Source organism: Crinia signifera, chromosome 9, assembly GCF_055691185.1.
Source record: "Crinia signifera chromosome 9, ASM5569118v1, whole genome shotgun sequence".
Taxonomy (NCBI): domain Eukaryota; kingdom Metazoa; phylum Chordata; class Amphibia; order Anura; family Myobatrachidae; genus Crinia; species Crinia signifera.
The window spans coordinates 106,976,765-107,001,717 of record NC_139225.1 but is presented as its reverse complement, the minus strand read 5'-3'; the positions used below and the strand labels follow the sequence as shown (position 1 = coordinate 107,001,717).

At 42.7% G+C, this 24,953-nt stretch overlaps 1 long non-coding RNA gene across 1 annotated transcript in view; it reads right to left on the bottom strand.

Annotated features, from left to right (window-relative positions):
• Positions 1 to 315: 315 nt before the first annotated feature.
• The window catches only part of LOC146036671 (uncharacterized), a 109,232-nt gene continuing 84,594 nt past the window's right edge, over positions 316 to 24,953 (bottom strand). Inside the window, exons 3-4 of the long non-coding RNA XR_014460919.1 lie at positions 1,510 to 1,633; positions 316 to 858 (exon numbers count right to left, since the gene is read on the bottom strand). This is a non-coding gene — a long non-coding RNA (uncharacterized LOC146036671). The remainder of the gene's footprint in view (positions 859 to 1,509; positions 1,634 to 24,953) is intronic.

Genomic DNA, 24,953 nt, shown 5'->3' with positions numbered 1-24,953 from the left:
CCTTTAAACCCCTAGGGCTGGGAGATCACAGGGCCAGAAAGTCCATCAAAGGGCATTTTTCCTGCATTGATCCAACGCTGAGCGGAAGATTGGTGGGGGCAGCTGTATTTTATGGGGGCTGCACGGTGGATTCCTTTTTATTCCGTCAGTGAGGTCAAAGTGAAAGTGGTTAATGATTCCACACACACACACACACACACATACAAGCACGCACAGAATAACGTATGCATTTAATGAATTCGCATAATAGAGAACAGCACAAGACATACATAAACTGTATTTGTAAAATAAGTAAAAAACAGTTACGTTTCAGATTTGGAAAACAGTCATTCATTATTAGGAAAACTTTTATATTTATTATAAAATAATTAAGCATTTTGGTTCAACAAATATCTACCTATACTGTCTGTAGCACAGTAGGAGACTGCTGCCTTAAGACCCATTGATTGCGATCTGATTGCAGTCCTAGGGTGCTTCATGGTAGTCACCACAGGGTCAACATTTGAATGCGTCCAGGTAAAGATTCTATTACGTGGTGTAACTGAGGGTTCATAAGTGCTGGGACTGTATGGTTAGTGAGCCGAGTAATGTTAGATGTAATATCTTTCATGCCGTGTAACTGGTCACAATTTAAGATCTGACGCTTTTTGGAACGCTTCATATGAAATAGTTACAATCTTTAATAAATAATAAAAATAATAATAATAATTTAAATTAAATGACACAAGCACGCACGTACACACTTTTTGATATCAACTACATAATTCAGCCCAGGTTGCTTCAATAAAAAGAAATGTTTTACTGTTCGTCGTTAGTATTATTAGTCTGACTGTGGTGATTACATATTTATATTCCGCACTGAAATACAAAAAAAAAAATATTATTGGCCAATTGATAATGATTAGTCCACAGCACTCATTTTATAATAAAAAGTAGTAATGACAGTTTTCCAAAATAATATATGCTTAGTAAAGTAAATAACAAAGATCACTTGTGAATTCATCTTGCATAATAAATGCAGTATCTGGGAATATACTGTTGCATTGTTCTGCATCTCCACTGTTTATGGTTGAGCAGAGATTAGAATATGAAGTGATTAGAGAGGCACTTATTTTGCAGCAGTTATATGGAGATTTAATGATAAAACCTTGGGAAAGCTCAGCATGCATACCACAATCCACAAGGATTAGGCTGCAGTGTACAGTACTCTATCAGTTTGGAACTCAGTGCAGCCACCCAGAATAATCAAATGCAGGGACAAAAGTTGTGAATCCCCCCCTCTAGTAAACTACTTCATTAGATCTTCATGCTGAAAGAAAATGGGGCTCATCTGATCAGCCAGAATTTATGGCATCTGATTAGGCCACTATTTTCTCAGCACGATCCCTTACTTTAAACTGTTAACTATGGCTGGCCTGCGGATAAAAAAATGAACTTTGGACTACTAAATTGCACCATTATAGTTATTTAGTGTAATTTATGAAAAATAGGTAAGTCATGATCACCTACTTCTTCTCGCTAATGATAGCTCCATTTTCCAGACAGGTAAAACCATGAGATCATTTTTTTTTCTCTTCGTGTCATATAACATTGTCCAATTAATGATCAAGGGAAATTTTTCCTTCTGTAATGCCTGTACAAATGATACATTAAAAATTAATAGCTTGTCAGCATGTGCTCCATTTCCGTTATTGCCATTGATTCATGTTTTCAAATCTACATTATTTAATAATCCATAAGTAATTTTTAAAAATGAGGTATAATTTGAACTGAATCTTCTTCAATTTTGTTCTTGGTAAAAAAAAAAAAAAGAAGACATAAATTGGTATTTAAAGTTATAAAGCTAATGAATGATTATTTTAACATGTTGATGGTGATGGTGGTTTGTCAGTCTGCCTATTATCTGATAGTTATTTGCTGCATTACTAATTTGTGTTTAAATTAGGAAGTTGCAAGAGTAAGCAAGCTCATTTTTAAAAATCTAATTTTAACAGTTAAATGTAATGGAAAGAAAGGTGAATCAATTAGTTTTAATAGGAGAGATTTCATATAGCGGATTTAACATGTAGCATGTATGTTGGGAAGGTTTTCAGTATGCAGTGTGCAAAGTTGATGTGATATTTGACAAAAATCATATTACAATGTGGAATGGTAGATACAATCTTCGGGGTACTAAGATAAAAGTTCTATTGAAGATACAATGTTGCCCAAAGCAACAAATCACATTTTATCTATTATCCTCAAGAAGGTGCTAAATAAATAAAATAATCTGCTTCGTTGCTATGGGCAACATCCCATCTTAGTAAATTTACACCTCCATTTTTAAATTTACATTTGAGATGATGATACACAGTTTCTGTGATTTAGTTGCGATAGACCACTCAAGGCCATATTATGCTGATGTGATATGCCCAGTTTTTCAGCCAAATATGGAACATGAATATTTTTGGACCACTTTGGAAAATGTTATTCACTCCAACTTTGGAGCATGTGGAGCTTAGAGTAAATGCTGGGGAGAGTGGTAAGCAAACAGGTCAACTGTATAGAGTGATGCGTTGAGTAAATCTCCGGGATATGACCCCTGATGTAATTAAAAAGACCATCCAACATTTTCATAGAACCATAAGGAATTCATGGTGGAGAACCTCTGATCCACCAGGACCTGAGGAAGTGGTAGTGGCTTCAGCTAATTAGTGACATCTGCATTATCTGCAACATCTATTGGCTTTGTTAGTGAAGCATGTTTTTTTCTGTTGGAATAACTTTGCAGGGCTGTGGTAGAGGTAGAACTAGTTACACCTACAATTACAGGTGGTGGAACTCAGTTACCCCCCTTCCCCTGTAGTTGGTAGTGGAGCAAGCTTTTTCTGTTGGAATTACATTGCAGGGATGTGGTGAAGGTAGAACGACTTACACTTACAATTACAGGAGGTGAAACTTAACCCCTGATTATAGTATAGTTAAAGGAGAGTCTCAATCTCCCAGCAACAAAAAATGGCCAGATGTGCTAATAACTGCTGGATCTGACTGGGAACCCCCACAAGTAAAGTATGGAAGAGGTACAGAAGTCAATAAAGGACACTCATTTTTATTATATTTATTCAACCAAAATATAAAGTCTTTTAAATGCCCCAGATTGTGACCAATTTGTTTTAAGTGAGATGGGCTGTCGGTCATAAGTCCAGGTAATGGGAACACCCAGTTATTGCACAATGCCAAATTTTAACCTAGTGCAGACACTAGGGAGGTGCAGGCTGCACCGGTTATCACCCACCGATGGGTGACACCAATAATGCTTAATGACAGGAGCCAGGTGCTACAATGCATTATGTGCAGCACCAGGTTTGTGTAACTGTGAAGACACCGGCAGTGCAGTCATGCAAGTCTCCAGGGGCAACCCACATCCCCATGGAAAAACAAAGGGGGGTTTGCAGTTGTACTATGCACTCACTGCCAACATATATTCCTTTTTTATATTTAATTATGAGGTTGTTAGCATACATTTGGCCAAAGATATGAAAATGTCCACCATGTTAAGGTCACCTCTATCGAGCAGGTCCCTAACACTATAGGATTCACATCTGGAGTGCAGGAATCCCCAAAACTAGTCCAGCATTCCACCCCAGGGCATCACATAAATAAAATGCTGTGCAGCGTATTAGAGTGTAAGGTGTCATAGAATTTAGGGTATGTGAAAGCAACTAATAGTGTTTATGTGGGTCTAAAGTAGCAATGCCCTAAAGGGGTCAAGCCATACAATCAAGGGGAGATGGGGCACCCTGCGCTTAGTAACCAAAATAAAATCAAAATGGAAATACAAATATAAGTAAAAAATAAAAATAAATTTAAAGAATTAAATTGCATTACGCAGGGCCGGTGCAAGGGGGAGGGGGGGGGGGTACCTGTCCTGCGGCGCTGTGTATTTAAAGCTGGCGGCGGAGGCAGCGGGGGTCCTATGCGGAAGCGCTTCTGTTGTGAAAACACTGGCAGCACGCTGATTGGCTGAGATCAGCGTGCGCCGTGCTGCCAGTGTTTTCACAACAGAAGCGCTTCCGCATAGCCCGGCGGATAGCGCTCGTTATTTCTAATGAACTGCAGGGACCCCCGCTGCCTCCGCCGCCAGCTTTAAATACACAGCGCCGCAGGACAGGTACCCGGGCGGCACGGGGGGGGGGGGGGGGGGAATGCCGCCCTCCAGTGGCCGGCGCCCTAGGCAAATGCCTAGATTTGCCTAGTGGTGGCGCCGGCCCTGGCCTTATGCAGTAATTTGGTAAAACAAAAAGTGATAGTTTATTCAAACTGGTATCGTGCACAATTAGCACCACATTTAAAAAAATTATATTCTGGTAGCTTACCATTATAGCAATCCTATTATAGTATTTCTAAAACATCTAATACCAGTATACAAGTGAACACAGGAGGACTGAGGAACACAAACAAGACAATACATGCAAAAGTCCAGTACCGGTATATTTCCTGGTGCAGCAACAGCTGGATATGACTCCTTTGGTGGAATAGTACCAATGTCAATATGAACGTGAGTACCTGGTATTCCAAGGTGCAGGGGTGTCTGCTGGCAGACTTACCCTTCTAAGCCGTGTGTATGCAGCGGCAGTAGCAGGGTATCCACAAACATCAACTAGTTTCGCCCACAGGCTTCCTCAGGCTGGTCTGAGGAATAAAGGGTGGGATGTACTAAGCCTTGAAAAAGGCTAAAATGGAGAGTGATAAACCACCAACCAATCAGCTACTACCTGTCATTTTTCAAATGCAGTCTGTGCCATGGCAGTTAGGAGCTGATTGGCTGGTGGTTTATCACTAGCCATTTTAACACTTTTCAAGTTTAGTACATCTGGCCCTAAAGGTGAGAGTATGTTATTCAATAATTATTTAAAAAACCATAAAAATAACAAGAACATAACCAAGGCCAAGGTCGTCGATCCATCCACTGAGACATTCGTCCATCCAGGGAGGATAAACTTGTGAAGAGTAGATTGAGGGAAATCAAGTAGAAGATAGGAAAACGATAAGATAGCAATAGGGCACTGGTTATTTAAAAGCTGATAAGAGTACAATGAAGTGATTAGAAAACAGCGCTGTATTGCCAATTTAAGCTGGGTACACAAGGGGCCTTATTTTGGTTCATTCTTTCTGACAAAATCCTTCTTAGATGAGCAAAACCATGTGCACTGCAGGTGGGGCAGATGTAACATGTGCAGAGAGAATTAGATTTGGGTGGGGTTTTACTTCAAAGTGAGATCTATATTGCAGTGTAAAAATAAAGCAGTCAGTATTTTTCCTGCACAGAAACAAAATTACTCACCCAAATCTAATTCTCTCTGCACATGTTACATCTGCCCCCCCTGCAGTGCACATGGTTTTGTCCATCTAAGAAGGATTTTGTCAGAAAGAATGAACCAAAATAAGGCCCAAGGTGACTAAACTTCTATATAGACGGGGTACGCGTCTAAAAATTAAGACAGCAGGCTAGGTGACTAAACTTCTATATAGACAGGGTACACGTCTAAAAATTAGTCAGCCAGCAAGGTGACTAAACTTCTATATAGACGGGGTACGCTTTTAAAAATTAGTCCTTGCAGTCTGTTTTATTTTTAGACGCGTACCCCGTCTATATAGAAGTTTAGTCACCTTGCCAGCTGACTTATTTTTAGAAGTGTACCCCGTCTATATAGAAGTTTAGTAAGCCGGCAGAGTGACTAAACTTCTATATAGATAGATAACAGATCATAGCAGATATATATATATATATATATATTATATACTCCCTATTGAAATGCTATAAAGAATAATGGGAATGAAGCCATACATATTTCAATGATTATTTCTTTAAATATACATGGGGAGAGATGAATGCTTCTTCTGCTGTAGGAGAGATCATGCAGCTATGGAACGCCCACATGGGCGTTCCAATTTTGCCAGAATAGTCGCAAGAACGGCCAGCATATCGATTGAACATGCGTACACACTGCACTTTTGTTCTGATATGGGCCCGTCCGGTCGGATGAATATAAAACAGCACTGAACCTTCGACCGACCGAGTATGGATGGACAAGACCGTTTTTGGCCATTTATCGATCGTACAGAGGGATTCGGGACAGCTTACACAGCTATACAATCGAACGGCCGTTCGTCCCAGAACGGAAGAACGGCCCGACGATTGTATATATGTGTACCCAGCTTAAGTCTGTATTTCCCCCAGCATTAGAAAAGAGCAGGGGTTAGGGTCCCTTTATGTAATGATGTCTCTAGCCAATCCATAGTACATAAGAATAGCAATCTAGAGGTTGCCATAGATACAGTGGCTGCTGAGTCATGAATCCACTGCTGCATTATAGCCTACCTACCCACCGCTGATAAAAGTACAATAAGCTTCCAGAAATGCAATTTTAATAGTTAACATTTATGTCCGGCCATGTCTCCAGATGATCATCATCACGCAGTCATGGTGATCAGCCTATTTTAAGGGGAGGCCTGGAGCTGTAGTTCCATTTACATAATCACATAATTTGGCCCATTGCTTTCAATAAGAATTATTGATACGTGTGTAGTTTCACGGCGGCAGCTGGCTGCCTGCTCCTTCCAGGTCCGCGTCTCCTCATGCTCGCTACACTTTCTAAAATCAACTCCACGCCAACGTGGATAGTTCACTATTACTATTACTGGATAGTTCACTAGTACTATTAATTAAGCTCACTGTACCTTAAAAGCATGGAGAAATGTCAGTTTTCACATTATCCGTGTATCTGATCTATTCCAGAAGAGCCTAATGCAGGATGTATCAGAGGTATTTTCTGAATTAAGCTACATAATACTCCAGACTGCAGTTCCAATTATTTTCAATGGTCTCAGATCAGGTCCAGTCATGGCTGCGGCGCATTCTGCAAAGTACAAATGCTTGATCATGTGTGCATGCCTGCGACATTGGAAGAAGGGATGGCATCAGACTGGCAGTGATTGAAAGTCTAATGCTGCTTGGGGGTGGGGAGGCATGTCAGGGGATGGGAGAGGCCAAGGATCCCAATTTAATGATGGAGATTTCCTGGTCTCTGTGACGGGTGGCTTGCACATCCCCATAAATGACACAAACCGCCTGATGGTGAGTGAGTAATCTGATACCTGCATCCTAGGACACAGGACAGATCACTAATGCAGCATAAGAGGTATCTACTTATAATAGACGCCTCATGTTGCATTACCAGAACTATTGCTATGACTCCTAAGGAAGCAGCAATGATAGCTACTACATTTATGGGAGGTATACAATGTGTGATGAAATTTCCGACTGTCGGAAATATCAGAATTTTTCAACAATAGTAGATAATTCACATTTGAATTATTCATTCTGTCTAACTCTCGGAAATTTTCCCATTGTCGGAAAACCTGTGGATCAGTGAAATCGGCCACAAATTATCAAATATGGCAGCAGATTCGTCAATTTAGCATCCATTTTCGAGAATGCAGGTTCCAACTTACAAAAAAAAAGTAGAATCTGCATAGGCGACAATCCGGACAAAAACACATTGAATAGATATATGGTCATATTTCTGATGGTCTTAAATATGGGCACACATTGAATACCCCCTATATCTAAATTAGGCCCAATATAAGCTGCGCACGTGATCTATTTTCTAATTGACCCCCATCAGCCAACGTATATTCAGCGTGATCACAAATGATATTAAGCTGGCTATCCCATGGTCTAGCTTAAATGGATTCATTTTAACATTTCTGTAACATAAACCGACAATATGAACAAACTTTCGTACAATGTTGGCTGTTCAAATGAAAAATTCTTTATTTTCATTAGGAAAGACAAATATGAAAAGTAAATGTGAAACAAAATCAAATCAGTATATACTGAGGCTTGTATTGAAACCAATTCAAATGGGTGAAATTAAATCAATTTAATTTTGAATTTAAACAATTTGCAATTCAGAAGTACCTGCATTGGATCTCTACTATTAGAACTTGCTTCTGTAGAAGTTGCTAATTTATAATTAGAAACAATGTAAGCATTGCATTGCTATAGAACAAATTAACGTATCTCCATTCTCTACATATAAATATGTAAATTAATTAAATATATCATGAATTTTTTTTTCTAATGTTTATAAACTAATTGACAATCGAATGTCTTATGCTACAGTATGTATGCAGATATAAAATACCAAATAGACTATTATCTGTCTCCCTCAAATCTTTTTCTACAATAAAGGAAAATCCCTGGCTTTTTGCGCAATGACCCCAAGAGGCTTTAAGTAAGCTCTAATTAAACTTTTAATCCCATCCATTTATATATGATTAGCCCTTTACTTTAATCACCATTCATATATAGGTTAGCTTCTTACCAGGGATCACTGACAATTTCCTTAGCAAGAACCACAGTGAAACCAATCTAGAGGTACAAAGACAAATTGACCATCCATATGTTGATCAAATACATGTAATTATGTACAATAAGGCAGAATGTTTTGTCTCAATTTATCAAACATTTGCCTCATATTGTGAATGGAAATTTTGTTGTTTTTGAGCAATTGAGTTTTAGAATCTGTGATGTATTTATGGCAATTTGATTACTTTAGCAGTCCATTTTTTGGAATGTTTTTTTTTCTCAAAGTACTAAGGCCCTTATTCAGATCTGATCGCAGAACTAATTTGTTCTCAAAATGGGCAAAACCATGTGCACTGCAGGTGGGGTAGATGTTACATGTTCAGAGAGAGTTAAATTAGGGTGAGTTATTTTGTTTCTGTCCAAGGTAAATACTGGCTGCATTATTTTTACATTGCAATTTCAACACACCCCATCCAAATTTAACTCTCTCTGCACATGTTACATCTGCCCCACATGCAGTGCACATGGTTTTGCCCATTTTGAGAACAAATTTGTACTGCGATCAGATCTGAATAAGGGCCTAAGTGACTAACCATGTCATTTTTCAAGCACATCCTCTAAAATGGTTAAGTTAGAAGCTGATTGGTTGGTAAATTATCTCTCCTCTTCATTTCTGTCCAATGTGTGAAATATCTTCCATTCCATCTTCTTTTTTTTAAGTAATCGACTCTTCTTTATCTTTTGAGTCTTATGAAATCTATTATTACATGTCTTCTCTCCCTAGTTTATTTAGAAACCGTTCTCTTCGTGATTAATAGCCTTCTTCATTCATCTCCTAGTTTGTTTGCTTTTTATTAATCGATAATTGACATGTGTGTATTTTTGTGTAGTTATATGAATGTTATCACTTGTAAATTCTGTTTTCTCATTTAAGGGCACATGTACTAAGCTTTAAGGGGAGAAAGTAGAAAGATAAATACCAGCTTCTGTCGTTTTTCAAACTCTGTAACCAGTTAAGGGCTGATTGGCTGGTACTTTATCTCTCTCTCTCTCTCTCTCTCTCTCTCCATCTCTCTCCAAGACTTTTAGTATAACCCAATTATGATCCAACTTGAGATGCATTGATAAATACAGAATGGTATCCGGTCCTTAGGATGACAGTCAATAGATCAACGCTATATGGTCAACAGTGACAAGGTTGTCATAGAAAAAAGGTTGACAAAAGTTAAATGGAAAAAAGAGAAAAGGGGGTGGAGCGCTAATTGTATGAATTGTATGTAAATGAATATAAGTCTATAAATGATATTGAATTAGTAAAAAGTGATCAATTGGGTTAACAATAATAAAACAATATTTATTAAAAATTATTAAAAAGGTATTACATTTAATATTGACAATACATTATAAGTGATGCTAGAACATACAGGGCCTTATTCTGGTCGATGCGTAATTTTCCAAATTCTTTCGGATGGCGTATTTTAGCCGTCTGCGCATGCGTGGGCAACGCTATGCGCATGTGCCACGCAAGGTCTCCGTACTCGTTCTCACTTATACCGTACATAAAAGTGCACCGTATTCACTTGGGAAATATGGGCGTAATATGGGCGTCATTCGGAAGTACATAGGGGCGTAGTTTCAAAGTGGGCTAAACTGGGCGTAAACATGGGCGTACACGAGGGAGTGCACTAATTCTGGTAGGCGTGCATTCGGACAGAACACCAACTGCACACAAACCAAAAGGCAGGAAATATGCGGTCTTCATAAGCAAGTATTGCTTTGCGGACACCACTCGGTCATGCGCTAGGCATTCGGAACGCCCAATCAGTATGGCCGCACCTGAACCAATGTCAGCTGAACACAATACAATCCACTCCTTTACTCATTACTCATTAATTACACTCTTTTCATTGCTTCAATTGGAACCATTGCAGCTTAAATGGACCATTACAAAACACTTTATCAATTTATGATGTAATATGCATACATAACACATGGGCATAAAGGGGCAAGAAAGAATGTTTTGAACTTTGCATGATGTAAGGGTTAATCTAAAGTGGTAGTAAAGTGTTTAATTATCAATTTGAGAAATAATAATGACCATTAAAAACAATCCCCTTTTAATGAGGTAGCCTAATTGCATAAGTGTGTCATGTGTGTGATGTATGAGTTCCGATGATAGTAGTATGTTTTGCGGAAATACACCGTATCGGTGCCTACGGCCAGGTTCCCGTCCGTTCTGACGCGGTAAGACCGTGCAGACGCTGTAAGACCATGCAGAATATGTGTGTGTCCACCGCACACGCAAGGTTTTAATCTCGTCCCTAAACACGCCCTCTTATTAAAGTGTGAGTCCGTCCGAATGCGGAGGACCGGTGGGCGTTTCTTCATACGATGTCCGCACAGCGTGGCGTGCGGACCGCTCCGAAAGAATTCAGACATTTACGCACCAACCAGAATAACCTCCACAATAAGATTATTTCTGGTAAAAGGTATATAATTAGTATGTGATTGGATGACAGTGGGAAAAGAGAAAATAGGTTTGTATACTTAGTGCAGACCTGCTTGTTCCAATTGATGCTTCCTTGTTGGTAACTAGTCCACAAATATGAACTCCAAACAATGTTCTCACTGGAAATGGTGGGTATCCATATACCAGGCAGGGTCCTGATGGCAAATTTGTATTCCAAAGGCACAGTGTAAAGTATAGCCAGAGGAGCGGTCCCAAAGATTGAGCAGGTGGTGGTGTCCCAAAACAGTGTAATCCAGATTTTGCTTTGGAGTATTTAGGTGGAGAAGATGGGGAGCTGGTCCAAGGCAGGATTTAGCAAATAGGTCCCACGGTCCAACCAAATGTACAGTGTGCCTACAGTTTTTTATCTATTGATTGGGAATTGACCTTCCCTTTCTGTGAGCAGCTGGCCCAGCACCCCACTTGGAGACGCCCACCATCCCCTACCTTGTAGGGGAAGAAATTTTTTTTTCTTCTGACACAAGTTAAATGTTGACATGGCAATGGTTGACATTTGTTGAAATGGGCTGCAAATGCATGGTGGACCGAACGGATCTGAATAAGGTCCAATATGTTAGTACTGGGTCCAAGACCACCTGGTTGATACAGTTGGTTAAGGAATATTTTGTATGAGACTTGGCTTATGCTGCTATTTCTTGCATGGTGGGGAAAGTCTTGGATAATTCATGGAAACCTGACTTTAGATTGATTAAGTCCTCGCAGTCCCCTGACCTGAGTTTGTTTTTGGACTCTGTTCTTTTATTACTTTGCTTCTTTTGGCTTCTGTCTGGACCTGGACTAATTGTCAGTAACAGATTATGATTCCATTCGAGACTCACTAACACCGTGGGGGAAATGTAATAGGATGAGAGATTCAGAAAGTGAGAAATTTGGTAAGAATTCTCCAATTTTTTTAAAGCAGCAATCATTTACACTGCAAAACCAGTTTGATTTTGCAGTGTAAATGATTGCCACTTTAAATAATCTGGAGATTTCTTACCAAATCTCTCACTTTCTGAATCTCTCATCCTATTACATTTCACCCCATATGTGAATACTGTCCTGTTATCTGCTCAGACTGGGCACACTTTTTTGTTTGCTTTTCCTGCATGTCCAATCTGGCGTCAAGCCATTGACAGCCATCCTCTGAACGTAATATGGAATCACTTCTGTACGTGTAACATTTGCAGTGCAGAACCTGTAATAAATATATCCTGAAATAAAATCTTCTCAGCTTCTACCTATGCTCTCTCGGCTAGTCATGCATAATCATTATAAATATTTATTCCTGGAGAGATTCAAACAGATTCCACAGGCTGGAAGCTTTGCCTTTTTACAACCTGAAGCTATATTACCTGATGCAATAGCTGCCGCACCTTAAATAACATATGTGGGATCACTGATTTCTGGCTAGCTGGTGAGGTCCTCATTCAGTACTAAAGTCCTTAGCATGGACAGGAGATGTCATGGAGATCCTTATTTAGCAGCCATCCCACCAAATGTTGGGAGGTTAAAGAATAGACTGAAGTACTGCTATCCCATACTTTCCTAACATTTACAGCATCCTCTAGGGGCACAATCGATGGGGAAGGATCTACATTATGGGCAGTATTCAATTAGCATTTTGGCGATGTGCAGCAAATCCTGTTTAGGATTCGCTGCACATTCGCCACTGCTCGCCACGTTCCGGAGCCTCGCCGGCTCCAGTATTCAACAAGTCAGGGGCTCGCTGCCCCTGACCGGCGAATTTTAACTCCTGCGTCGGATGCCGCAGGGAGCCTGAGGATGGCGGCAGGCAGGGAGATGGAAGTCTCCCTGCCTGCCCCAGAACGTTTGTGGGGGGGAGGTGGGTTCCCCGGGTGCCAGGCAGCACAGGCTGCCCCCGGGGGTGCCAGCAGGGGACCGGGTATATTCACTACACCCGATCATGCATATGTAATGATCGGGTGAAGTGAATATATGAATATCTAATGAGCGGCTCGGCTCCGGCCCCCTGTTGGCTGGTCTGTGTAAAAAAAAAAAATATATATATATTTTAAAATTAAATATATATTCATGTGCTTACAGCACATGAATAAAAATAGCATGCCCCTCCTCAGAATAAAATTCCTGATTTTTTAACACCAAATGTAAAAAACAAAACACTTTATTTTAAAAGTTCACATTTTACTTCACCATAAAAAGATAGCGATTGCTACTCGGTGAATCATGGCGAAAAAAACCTTGAAATGTATTCGCCATCTGGTCATTGAATAGGGTGATTCCCCGTTGTAGTCAAAAATTCGCCTTACAGCACAAAATCGCCATAAAAACCTGGCGAATCAGCCTCATTGAATACCGCCCTATGACTCTAAGTCTGATCCTACAGATAACATAAAAATAAGTCACCTCCATGCATGGCCAAACAGCTCGTCAGATATGGGAAAGCAAGATGGGTCAGCTTTGAGACACAAAGTGGGAGTACATGTTGGGATATGCATAAGGGGCTACCAACAGTGTCATAGTGCAGCATATACAACTATGAGGTCTATTTATGAACTAGAAAAAAGCCCAATTTAACTAAAAACAGGGTTTTTCACCTTTGTTGTATGCATGAGGAGTGTAACCAATGAGAAGTTCCTGACTTCTGCAGTGGCACCCCCGCTGAGTTTCTGAATCATTTCCCAATATTTTTGTATGAGGAGAGATATTTGTAGAAGCGCGCATTTTGTTTTGCTTTGAAAATAAAAAAATTGCCATCTCAGGATGGTAGGAGTAAAGCAATGGACACTTACAGGTGCCCAGGAAGAAAGAGTCAGAGAAAAAAAATTCTGCCCTATTCCACACCCTACTCTCTACTAATGGAGGTTCCATGAGTCTATATAGAATTAAGCAGGCATATGCCGGACCATTTCATCATTCTTACTGCCCCCTTTCTTCCCTCACCTTGGCTGGCTCCCCCACTTCCCCTGCTCTGACTTGCACATATCCACTGTTCTTGTGCAGAAAAGACTGCAGCATGGAGACAGCAATAACTCTGCAGAAAGAGAAGAAAACAGGATCTCTGCCACCCAGGATACCAGATCTTACACCAGGGAAGGTTAAAGCTGGATACACACTGAGACAATATATAATGAGCATGTCACCAGGTGTGTATCCGCGATATGTTGTTTACTGGCACACAACATCAGCCTAATCAACTGCCTAAATAAATTATTGTCTAAATACAGTATGTGTTTCAATTTTCTGCATTGGCCAGAACCTATGGAAACTCATAGTTTTCACAAGTGGGTTCCTGTGGTTAATGGTAAGGTTGGCAGGAGCAGTTTGCTTACACCAGTAGGAATGTGATACAATGAAATGACTGGGGGTGGTATTTTGCTTTAGGACCGGAATCTTATATGCACATGCATTGGGGGGTACTGGGAGGGACCCAATTGGATCCTTCTTAGAGGGGCAGTGTGATAGAAGCCCATAAGCTACTATAATAGGGCAACGTTGCCCACCACATTTGTTGCATATGTGCATATGACGGTGCCAATGTGGTATGTGGTCAAACCTCTAAAATGGCATTTTGAGAGGCTTGGCCATATTTTTACACTTCCTGCATATGTCCTGAACTGGTTAAAGTGAGCAGAGTCCCACCATGCATAGCTACACTGGAGGGGTAGTGGGTCAGCAATGTGGGTAAATAATAAATGAACAGTAATCAATGTATTACTAGCAGAGGTATGGAGCCATTGTGCTGGAAGCAAGCACTAGCTATGCCCCCCCCCCTTCCATTCTTCAGTGGTTGTGTGACCATTAAAATTTGGACTTTTAAGTGCACAAGTAGGATGGAGTTGAAACAATTATATTGAATTTTCTCGCTAACAAATTTTAACCATCCCCACTGGGAGCACTCACCCTACTGTGAATATTTATGCCCATCTATTCAGTGGCAGCACCAGAAGTGGGGCTGCAGCACAGTCCAAAATTCAAATAGGGGAGCCACACCCACTGCCAGTGAGTCAGTTTGAAATGGCAGTTGGTGGCAGTTGCTCTGCCCCCTCCCCCATATGGAGCCTCCCCTGCATCTATCTCTCTACCCTAATGGCTTAATCCCCTTCTTCTATAGTGTTTGGGTACCAGGCAGTGCACTGGAATTATATATGGTTATTTTATTGGAGGGTATTTCACCTGGTGGAGCAGGACTATTTATGATAATGGGAACATGGTTTGTTTCTAAAAACACACCGTTGTCCCATTTTGTTGGCTTTGAGAAAGCACAAAGTTCCTACCAGTGATTAGAATAGCATTGCAGCTCTGCTTTCATTCACTAAGCTTCAATGAAGTCACCCCAGTGGTAAAAGCTTAGTCTCATTTTCTTACAATGGCATATATTTTTCCTTTTCTAAAGCTGATGCAAGTCTCATTGAGTGTTGGACACTGGGTGGTAAGTTCTATATTCCCCTATCACATGTAGAGTTAATTTATGTGGTTATATAAACAGGAGTACTATTGCGTGTTTAATTATTATACATATGTTACATGATATCACACATTTTGGTACATTATCATGCACCATGCACTCACTAAAGTTTAGGCAAACCTCTGTGGTGGCTAACCACATCACTCCCTTGTCACATCCTTTAAGCATGGGTCTCTACCACTTCCTTTCCCTGTTGGTCCCCGTAGGCTCCAGTCTGACATTGCCAATTCCCTTCTTACTGGGCACACAATCCCATAAATGTGTATATGTGTTCCAGGCACAATTACAGCCCACCCTACATGTATTTGATGCAGCCTACTACCCATGCCTCTAATGTGATATTTCAACTAGACAGAAACCTCTCCCCAGAAAACTCACCCCAGTAAACACTTACTGTGCATACACTAAATCTTCATACTCTCATTGTTTGTTGACAGGTGATCAGGAGCTTACCACAGACAATTACCATTGTACTGTACATGTCAGCTGAAGAGTCACCTGGTCTTGCTGCCTCCTGCTAAAAGCTACAAAAGAGAATGGTCATTGATTCTGTTGATTATTTCCTTCTTTCTAGCAGCCTCCAATTGAGCAACTCATGTCAGCATCTGACCTCACATTGGGCCTTACTCTGGTTTACTCCTTCTGTCAAATTCTTAGATGGACAAAACCATGTGCACTGCAGGGGGCAGATGTACAATGTGCAGAGAGAATTAGATTTGGGTGAGTTATTTTGTTTCTGTGCAGGGAAAATACTGATTTCTTTATTTTTACACTGCAATATAGATCTCACTTTGAAGTAAAACACCACCCAAATCTAACTCTTCCTGCACGTTACATCTGCCCCACCTGCAGCGCACATGGTTTTGTCCATCTAAGAAGAAATTTGCCAGAAGGAGTGAACCAGAATAAGGCCCATTGTTCTTCAGGAGAAAGGACTCTAGTGACTACTATAGATGTATGCTGCATGTGGATGGTGGAAGTTGTATCATTGTCAGTAAGTGTTTGCTGTATGGGAAGTACCTCTGCAGCCATTGTTTAGCATGCCTACAGCTAATGACACAATTCTTCAGCTCTCTAGAATCCTTTGCTGTTTTGCCACAGGAGGGTAGAAAGGGTGGCTCTGGTCTGGTGGAGCGTGAGCTCCAGGAGCTGAAAACTTGAGATGGTGACAAGCAGCCAATGTCTTGATTTCTTCTGATCCACTACCCCTACTAGCCCTAGCCTCTTTTCAGGCCATAATAATCCATTGCCGTTTAACCAGAGCATTTAAGCAGCACAGTACCAGGGGCCAGATTCTCTAAGCTTCAAAAGTGATAAAATGGAGAGTGATAGACAGCCAGCCAATCAGCTCCTGCCTGACATTTGTCAAACACAGCCTGTGACATGGTATGTAGGAGCTGATTGGCTGGCTGTTTATCACTCTCCATTTGATCACTTTTGAAGCTTTGAGAATCTGGCCCCAGATCTGCAATCATCAGCAATGGCCTGGTATGTTGTCTAGCAGTGGTTCTGAGCTGCTGCATGCTGCTCCCAATGTCTCTGGCTCCTCCACTCCCCACACTCAGCCATGGCCATTGCATCCTGAGAGTGCTGCTGCTTGCCTTAATGGTGCAGGTATGTCCCAGCTCTGCACATCTCTACCTACATGTAAAAATGAGGAAGGCATATAATGATTAAACATGTAACTGTGCCATGTACATACATGTAATTCTAAGGCAGCCTGCGGTAAAGTGAAGGGGCTGGGGACTAATGAAGGTGATGGGACCAGGACTGCCATCAGGGGGTACTGCCAGGACTGGCATCCTGGGCCCTGACAAAGAGGGGGCTGGGACATCAACAGACAACTTTCTGACAGACAGCTGTCATTCAGGGGTTTGTTAAGAGCTTGGAAAGCGGAACATGTGTTCGGTCTCAGATAATTTGAGTGACGGGTTGGTCGTCCCCAAACAGCAGGCCACCACAAAGACTACCTAAAAGAGGGCAGGACAGCATTTAGTTCTCCATGGTGCAGTCAGTGTGTTCCAACAGTCCCTGCCCTTTCCCCATCAAGCAAGCACCCAGATCCTGTGGCAGTGAGAACAGTCTCAAATGTGATATTTGACCCAGCTTTTGAAGATATCCAATGGTTGGAGCATCTGAGGCGATGGATGATGTCATCCATCAGTGCCCCACAGACAGCACACAGTGGTGGTAACACGGAGCCTGCTGCATACATCACAGCCTAATCCACCCCTGCAGTACCCTGTTATATGCCCTGCAGAACAACACCCTACAGACCAACTCCCTACAGAAACAAAGTCTGCTCCAGACTGCAGCACCACACTCTGCAGAACCTAAGCCTGTACCAGACTGCAGCACCGCACCCTGCAGAACCAAAGCCTGCTCCAGACTGCAAAGCCAAAGGCTTTCTCCACCCCTGCTTTAATTGGTACCAAATTAAAGCAGCGGTGTCTACATATTTTTACTTTTACTTTTTTTTTTTGCTGTGAGACCGTAAAATGTGCACTGGCAAATATGTCTTTTATTGTGCATGAGACGCACTTGCGCACCGCACCCCCCCCCTTTGTGCAGGAGATGCACGCGCTACTGAATCCCTAACCCTGTCCGTCTCCCTGAACACAGACAGGGTTGCCGTACCCTGCCGCAAGAATTACTGAGATGCACAAGCATCTGAGACGCTCGTGCGTCTCAGACAGATGGAGCGCCTCTCCGCCAGCGAACGCCAGCGTAGGGGATCTGGCGGTTACCGGCACTGTGTGAGAGGCACTCACTAGGCTTACCAGGGATGCCAGGGACAGAGCTGCAGCTCGCGAGGACAGTATGGTGACTACGCTGCCTGACTACACACTGCTACCGCGGGACACTACGCTGACTATGCTAGGTAGCCGTTGGGCTACGTTGACAACGTAGCTTAGCCTATGCTGAAAATGTAGCGTAGCTATTCTTTTATGCGTTAGTTCAGTGGTCGCCAACCCGTCGCTCGCGAGCTACCGGTAGCTCGTCTGAGCGAAACGGGTGGCTCGACCACTGCTGCCTGCCCGGTCCGCCCGCCCGCCTGCCCGCTGTTGCCGCAGGCTTGCGGCGCTATAGCCGCCACCTCGCGCCGCTATAGCCGCCGCCTTGCCCCGCTACAGCCGCCGTCAGCTTCCCCCCCCTGCTGTAGTCCTTGTACGGGGAGTCGGGACCAGAGGAGACAGCAGGCGCTAGAAGTCATATTTGACCTCTAGCGTCTGACAGGGAGCACCGCGCTAAGCGCTCCCGGCACTTCCGGGTAACGCTGCAGCGCTGTGTTCACTGTCAGATCTGCAAATATGACTTCTAGCATGGTGTGGGGGGCTCCATAAGCCAGCCAGATGATGGAGCTGAGCTGAGCTCCGAACGCGGCAGCAGCAGCAATGACTAATTTATTTATTGTAGTGAAACTGCCCACTATGCCCATTTGAAGACGGGCATAGTGGAGGGGGCAAGCAGTGACCCCCTTATCAATGAGCATTAACCCCTGGCAACAAAAATGAACCCCAGGTAATTTACATTTTTTTATTAGCCTTACTGTGGGACATTGTGTGCAATATGTGTAATGGGCATCATTTGTTTGGCACAAGTTTAATGAGCATCAAGGTGTGGGGCATATGTATAATGGAGTATCACGGTGTGGCATATGTATAATGGTGCATCACGGTGTGTGGCATATGTATAATGGAGTATCACGGTGTGGCATATGTATAATGGTGCATCACGGTGTGAGGCATATGTATAATGCAGTATCACGGTGTGGCATATGTATAATGGTGCATCACGGTGTGGGGCATATGTATAATGGTGCATCACGGTGTGGGGCATTTGTATAATGGGCATCGTGTGTGTGTGGCATATGTATAATGGAGCATCACGGTGTGGCATATGCATAATGGAGCATCACGGTGTGTGGCATATGTATAATGGAGCATCACGGTGTGGGGCATATGTATAATGGAGTATCACGGTGTGGCATATGTATAATGGAGCATCACGGTGTGTGGCATATGTATAATGGAGTATCACGGTGTGGCATATGTATAATGGTGCATCACGGTGTGGGGCATATGTATAATGGTGCATCACGGTGTGGGGCATTTGTATAATGGGCATCGTGTGTGTGTGGCATATGCATAATGGAGCATCACGGTGTGGGGCATTTGTATAATGGAGCATCACGGTGCGGGGCATATTTATAATGGGTATCACGGACTGCACTATTGTGGTCATGTGTATCTGGCACTGCACTATTGAGGGCATATGTGTATCACACCCCCATTTTCCATGGCCGCACCCCATGTGGCTACAGCTCTTAGAGAGCTGACTATGCCCCCATAGCGGAAAAAATGGGGGATGTAGCCTCGCAGGAGTTCCACGGTAGTAGCTGAACCTTCTAATTTTTGGCGCGTGCCTACGGCACGCGCAGATGACTTCTCCTCTGCCTCCAGTGTTGGGAGGTATGTTTTGGGGCATTGCATTGTGTGGCATAATGTGTCTGGGGCATTACAGTTTGTGGCATTATGTGTAAAGGGCATTTTTTGGGATATTATGCAGATTTTTAATTTTTTTTTTACTTTAGTAGCTCTTCGGGCGGTTTATTTTGTCGTGAGTAGCTCCCGACCCAAAAAAGGTTGGAGACCACTGCGTTAGTTTATATATGTGATCTTTATCTTTTTATTAAATTATTTCAATTCCACAAGCGCTGTTCTTAGTTCTTGAGCTTTGTTTTGTCCTTTAAATGGGGTAGAGTATCCCCTTTATGCAGCTGCAGAGTGGGGTTGTATATTGGACTCTTCGTCTCATGCAACTTCTAGTAACACAAACTGGACTGATGCTGAGATTAGAGAGCTGCTGCGCATCAGATGGGAGAAAGTGGTAATGCGTTAGTTGACTGGTACAGTTAAAGATAGGGTATCTAGCGTAATATTTGGCAGATGCTGGTGTCTCAGGGAATACAACAGTTACTGTATAACAACGGGTTGTGAATAAATGAAAAGGCTTGCATAAGCAGTTTACAAAGGTGCACAACCAAAATAGAAAACAAAGTAGTTCCGCATGCCAGGACTTGTTCCATTATTATTTGTTCGTAAGTGCTTTCGGTAACACGGTGCTAACAAATACATTAGTGTCCTCATTATTAGGAACACCATGCTCCAGCCAGATGGAGAATAGCCAGGAGATACCTGACACACAGACCTCCTTGCCATCCTCACAGTGCTGCCCAACATCTCCGCTCCCAAAGTCTGATGACGGAAGCAACATTAGTCTTTTAGATTCTTTTATATTACCAATGGCTAATCTCCTTGTTTGGGGGTGATGGCGCTGCCAGTAGTTGGTGGACTGCATCATCAGCGCTGGTGCCAAGAGATTCAAAATATAATAGAACGTGCCATGAGACCGCCGGAAGTGGGCCATCCACTGCTCCTACTGAAAAACTTCCACAGTTCTCTGACCCACATTGGTGGTCAATCGTGATGGTGTACAATATCAGTGCTCTCCTTCTTGTTTTGCCTTGTAAATGATTGCCACTTTTGAATTATTGCCACATTCACCGGAATTGCCACACTGCACGCATCTTGCAGACTCTTACATAATCCTCATATGTCTTCGAGGATTGAAAAACCTTATAGTTTGTTAGCTTATGAGCAGGGCCCTCCTACATTTTGACTGTCTGTAAATACCCTGTTTTGTTGTATCACTGTCCCCTTTGTAAAGCGCAACGGAATATGCTGCACTATATAAGAAACTGTTAATAAATAAGTACAAAAACTTGATAAAAAAAACCTTCACGGTGTAGTGGGGGAAATAATTGATTTGTGCACCAAATAACAAGTAACTTCCTTTTGTAGTTAAAGGAAAGGGCCTTGATTTTTCATAAACACATATGTCTGTACGTGGAGAACTATTAAGATTTAGGATTTACTCAACTTTTTTCTATGAAAGCGTGTAGATTATATCGCTACCATTTATCCATACTTTCTTGTGGAGATGACGTCTTTATACATCATCTATGGACATGAATGGTAATAAATGTTTTTGATCAAACTAGGCACACACTTTCAGTTGTGGGAGTCTTTTCTGACATATCAGTAGGTATCTGGGAGTTTTATATACTCTATTATTCAGGGTGTCCTTGGGAGAACCACAATGAATACAGCTGGGAGAAAAAAGATGACAATACCAGACTGTTCATCTCACCAGCGAATGTTGTCATCATCAACACCTTTTGCCAAAGCTTTGATGCAGATGCACCTGAGGTGCAGACAATTAGTAAGCTGAAGGAGAGCACCCATCTGGAAAGCGCACTATACAATTTGTTCACACAATTAGAGGAATCGCACTACACATGCTCTGCCAGGTACTTCAACTGACAGGCAGGAGCCACTCTCAGCTTCCCTCATTGATTCAATAAAAGTTGCACTTTCCATGACAACACGTGAATTTTCATGACACTTATGCGGTGAATACAAGCATTCTTCATGCACTTTATTTTTTTTCTTATTAACATAACTCATTAACAAAAGCCTGGACATAAAAGCTTTATATTTCAGATTGGCATTTCTAGTCCATTACAGTTACAGGATAATGCTTCATACAGCCTTTTATAAATCTCATTGATTACCTTACTCTGTAAACACAGACGACGTCTAAAACAGATAATGGATGTTGAGATCAATTCGATTTCTATGAAGATATTGTGCAGGGCTACACTAATGTGTTAATTCAACTTAAAAACAAGCAAACAATGGTGCGGTATAGCTTAAAGAACAACAGTTATTATACTAGTGAATTAGAGCCATTTATCATACCTCTGGACTGTATAAAGTAACTAAATAAATATAAAGACAACACAACTGATTCAGGGGCAGATGTATTAAGTCTGGTGAAGTGATAAAGTGATAAAGGTGAGAAAGGGGAAGGTGACAGCACACCAGCCAATCAACTGTCATTGCTGTCATTTATTCAAACACAGCTGACTGGCAGGTGCATTATCACCTTTCACTTTATCACTTCACCTAATAAATTTGTCTCTCATTTTTTGATTGTTGCAGAACCTGGATATACTTGCCAGTGTTTCCAAGCCCTCAGTGAAAGCTGGCTGCTAGCTAAGGGCACAATTGCCAACAGTCAGTTGATTTACAGCAATAAAAATTATACCCATTTCACACTGGGTCACTGATGTCACACAGGGGTGCTGCAGGGTGGCGGCAAGTCATCATTGGTTGGGGGAGGAGGCAGCGCTTGGAGCTGACAGTGCTGCTTATACATTGGCCCTTATTCTGGTTGACTCACAAGGCTGCTACATTTGTAGCCTTGCGAGTCCCCCAGATGACACTTGCAGGTCTGCACGACCCCCCCCCCCCTCGCATGCCGGGTTCGCCGCACGGCTGAAATGGATGTTTAACAAACATCCATTCGCAGCCTATGGGGAAACACCCATATCATTCAATGGTCGCCTAGTGTTCATTCTAGCACCCACCATCTTTGAAAACCCATGCAGTTCCTCTTCCCTGCCTGGGGTGTCGCTGTCTGCTATAGTGCTTCTAGCACAGTGTGGTCTGTATATCAGCACTAATATGCAAACTAGACCTGTGCTAGAAGCACCACAGCAGATAGCGACACCCCAGGCAGGGAACAGGAACTGCATGGGTTTTCAAAGATGGCGGGTGCTAGAATGAACACTAGTCGCCGACCATCGATTGATGTGGAAGGTGCACGCATATGTAAGTGACTCTCGGGTCATTTAGATTTGCATGCACACTTGGCGTGCAGCTGAAATCCGTGATCTTCATGGGAATGTCCAGTGTGTTCATGTGTACGCCCATGAAATGTTGAGTCTTACCATGGGCAAATCCCCTGCCCCCCCCCCCCACACGCCCCCCCCACCCACAGTCTTGGATGCATGTGCCTGACCGAACACGCTGTTCACCGTGGCCCTATGCACCGGGCGCATGTGCACAACTAAAACATCGGACCTCCGCGCATGCGCATGGTGGATCCGAACAAACCAGAATAACACCCATAGTGTGAACTAGACCCGGGTCGGACAACCCACGTTACCCATTCACACTGCACCGCAGAGCCTTTTCAACCCTGGTCCTCCACCCGGGTTGGTGACGTATCAACCTAGCAATAACCCAGGTCCAGAGTGTGGTCTTAAAAGGGATATTAGGCATAGCCAGTCACAGAGTCTGTATTAATCAGAGTTGTTCTGAATTCAAGGGATATAGTATGTTACCAGCCAATCAAAATGATGGAACAAATCACAATAATTTCAATGCCGGTTGCTGTACACGACCAAGCAAAGCAATTCAAATATTGCTCCACTGTACTCCATCTAGTGGTCCCCGGATGCAAAACACTTGGGTACTCTTTACCTAGAAGGGTGCCCATCGCGGGCATCGCATGTACCAAAAAATCGCATGCGATGCGACCGACGCGATTACCGCGATTTCCCATAGGGAACAATGTTAAATGTCCCAATTGACCCGATTTTCCATAGGGAACAATGTTAAAAGGCCCACAGAGGCCAAATAGCCACCCTGAATTGTGAAATGGCCCCCCCAATTGTTAACGCCACCCCACGATCAACGTCAACCCGAAGCGTGGCGAGCGTAGTGAGCCCGTTCGAGGGGTGGCGGTACGCGTCCTACGACCTTTTCAAACCCTAACGGTGTGGAGTTGAGAATAGAAAGTGTGGCGAGCGCAGCGAGTCCCGCGAGGGGACGCGGACACCTGTGAAGCCCGCGAGGGGACGCGTATACCTGTGAAGGTGTCCGTGTCCCCTCGCGGGGCTCGCTCGCCACGCTTCGGGCTCGGTGGCTCGCCACACTTTCTATTCTCAACTCCACGCCGACGTGGATAGTGGGGGTATGAAAAGGTCGTAGGACGCATCCGCCCGCCACGCTTCGGGTTCACGTTGATCATGGGGTGGCGTTAACAATTGGGGGGGGGCATTTCACACTTCAGGGTGCCTATTTGGCCTCTGTGGGCCATTTAACATTGTTCCCTATGGAAAATCGGGTCAATTGGGACATTTAACATTGTTCCCTATGGGAAATCGCGGTAATCGCGTCGGTCGCATCACATGCGATTTTTTGGTCGCATGCGATGCAACCAACGCAATTTTTTTTCCTTACGATGCCCAAGATCAAAATCGTGGGCGCCCTTCTAGGTAAAGAGTACCAACACTTGAATTTCCCCCACATAGGTAAGGAACAGCTTTGGCCTTTTATTTTATTGATTTTATCGGATTACATGCATATAAATATATCACAGACATAATAAAAATATAACGTATATATGGCTTCACCTAACAATTAGTGAACAGTTGGTTTAAGAGTTAGCACTACTGCCTTAGAGCAATAAGGTTGCAAGTTTAGTTCCCAGTAATGGTTAATATGTGTGGAGTTTATATGCTCTCCCCATCTTTGCGTGGGTTTCCTCCAGATGTACTAATACTTTTGGCTGATAGAAAAATAATGACATTAATTTGTATATGTGTATATAGATAATATAGATTGTGGAGGCAATTTACAAAGGTTGCAACCACCAGGATTTGCAATAAGACTCCCGCAGGAGGCATCTCAGATCTACCGCTTCTATACAAAGATGCAATCACTGGA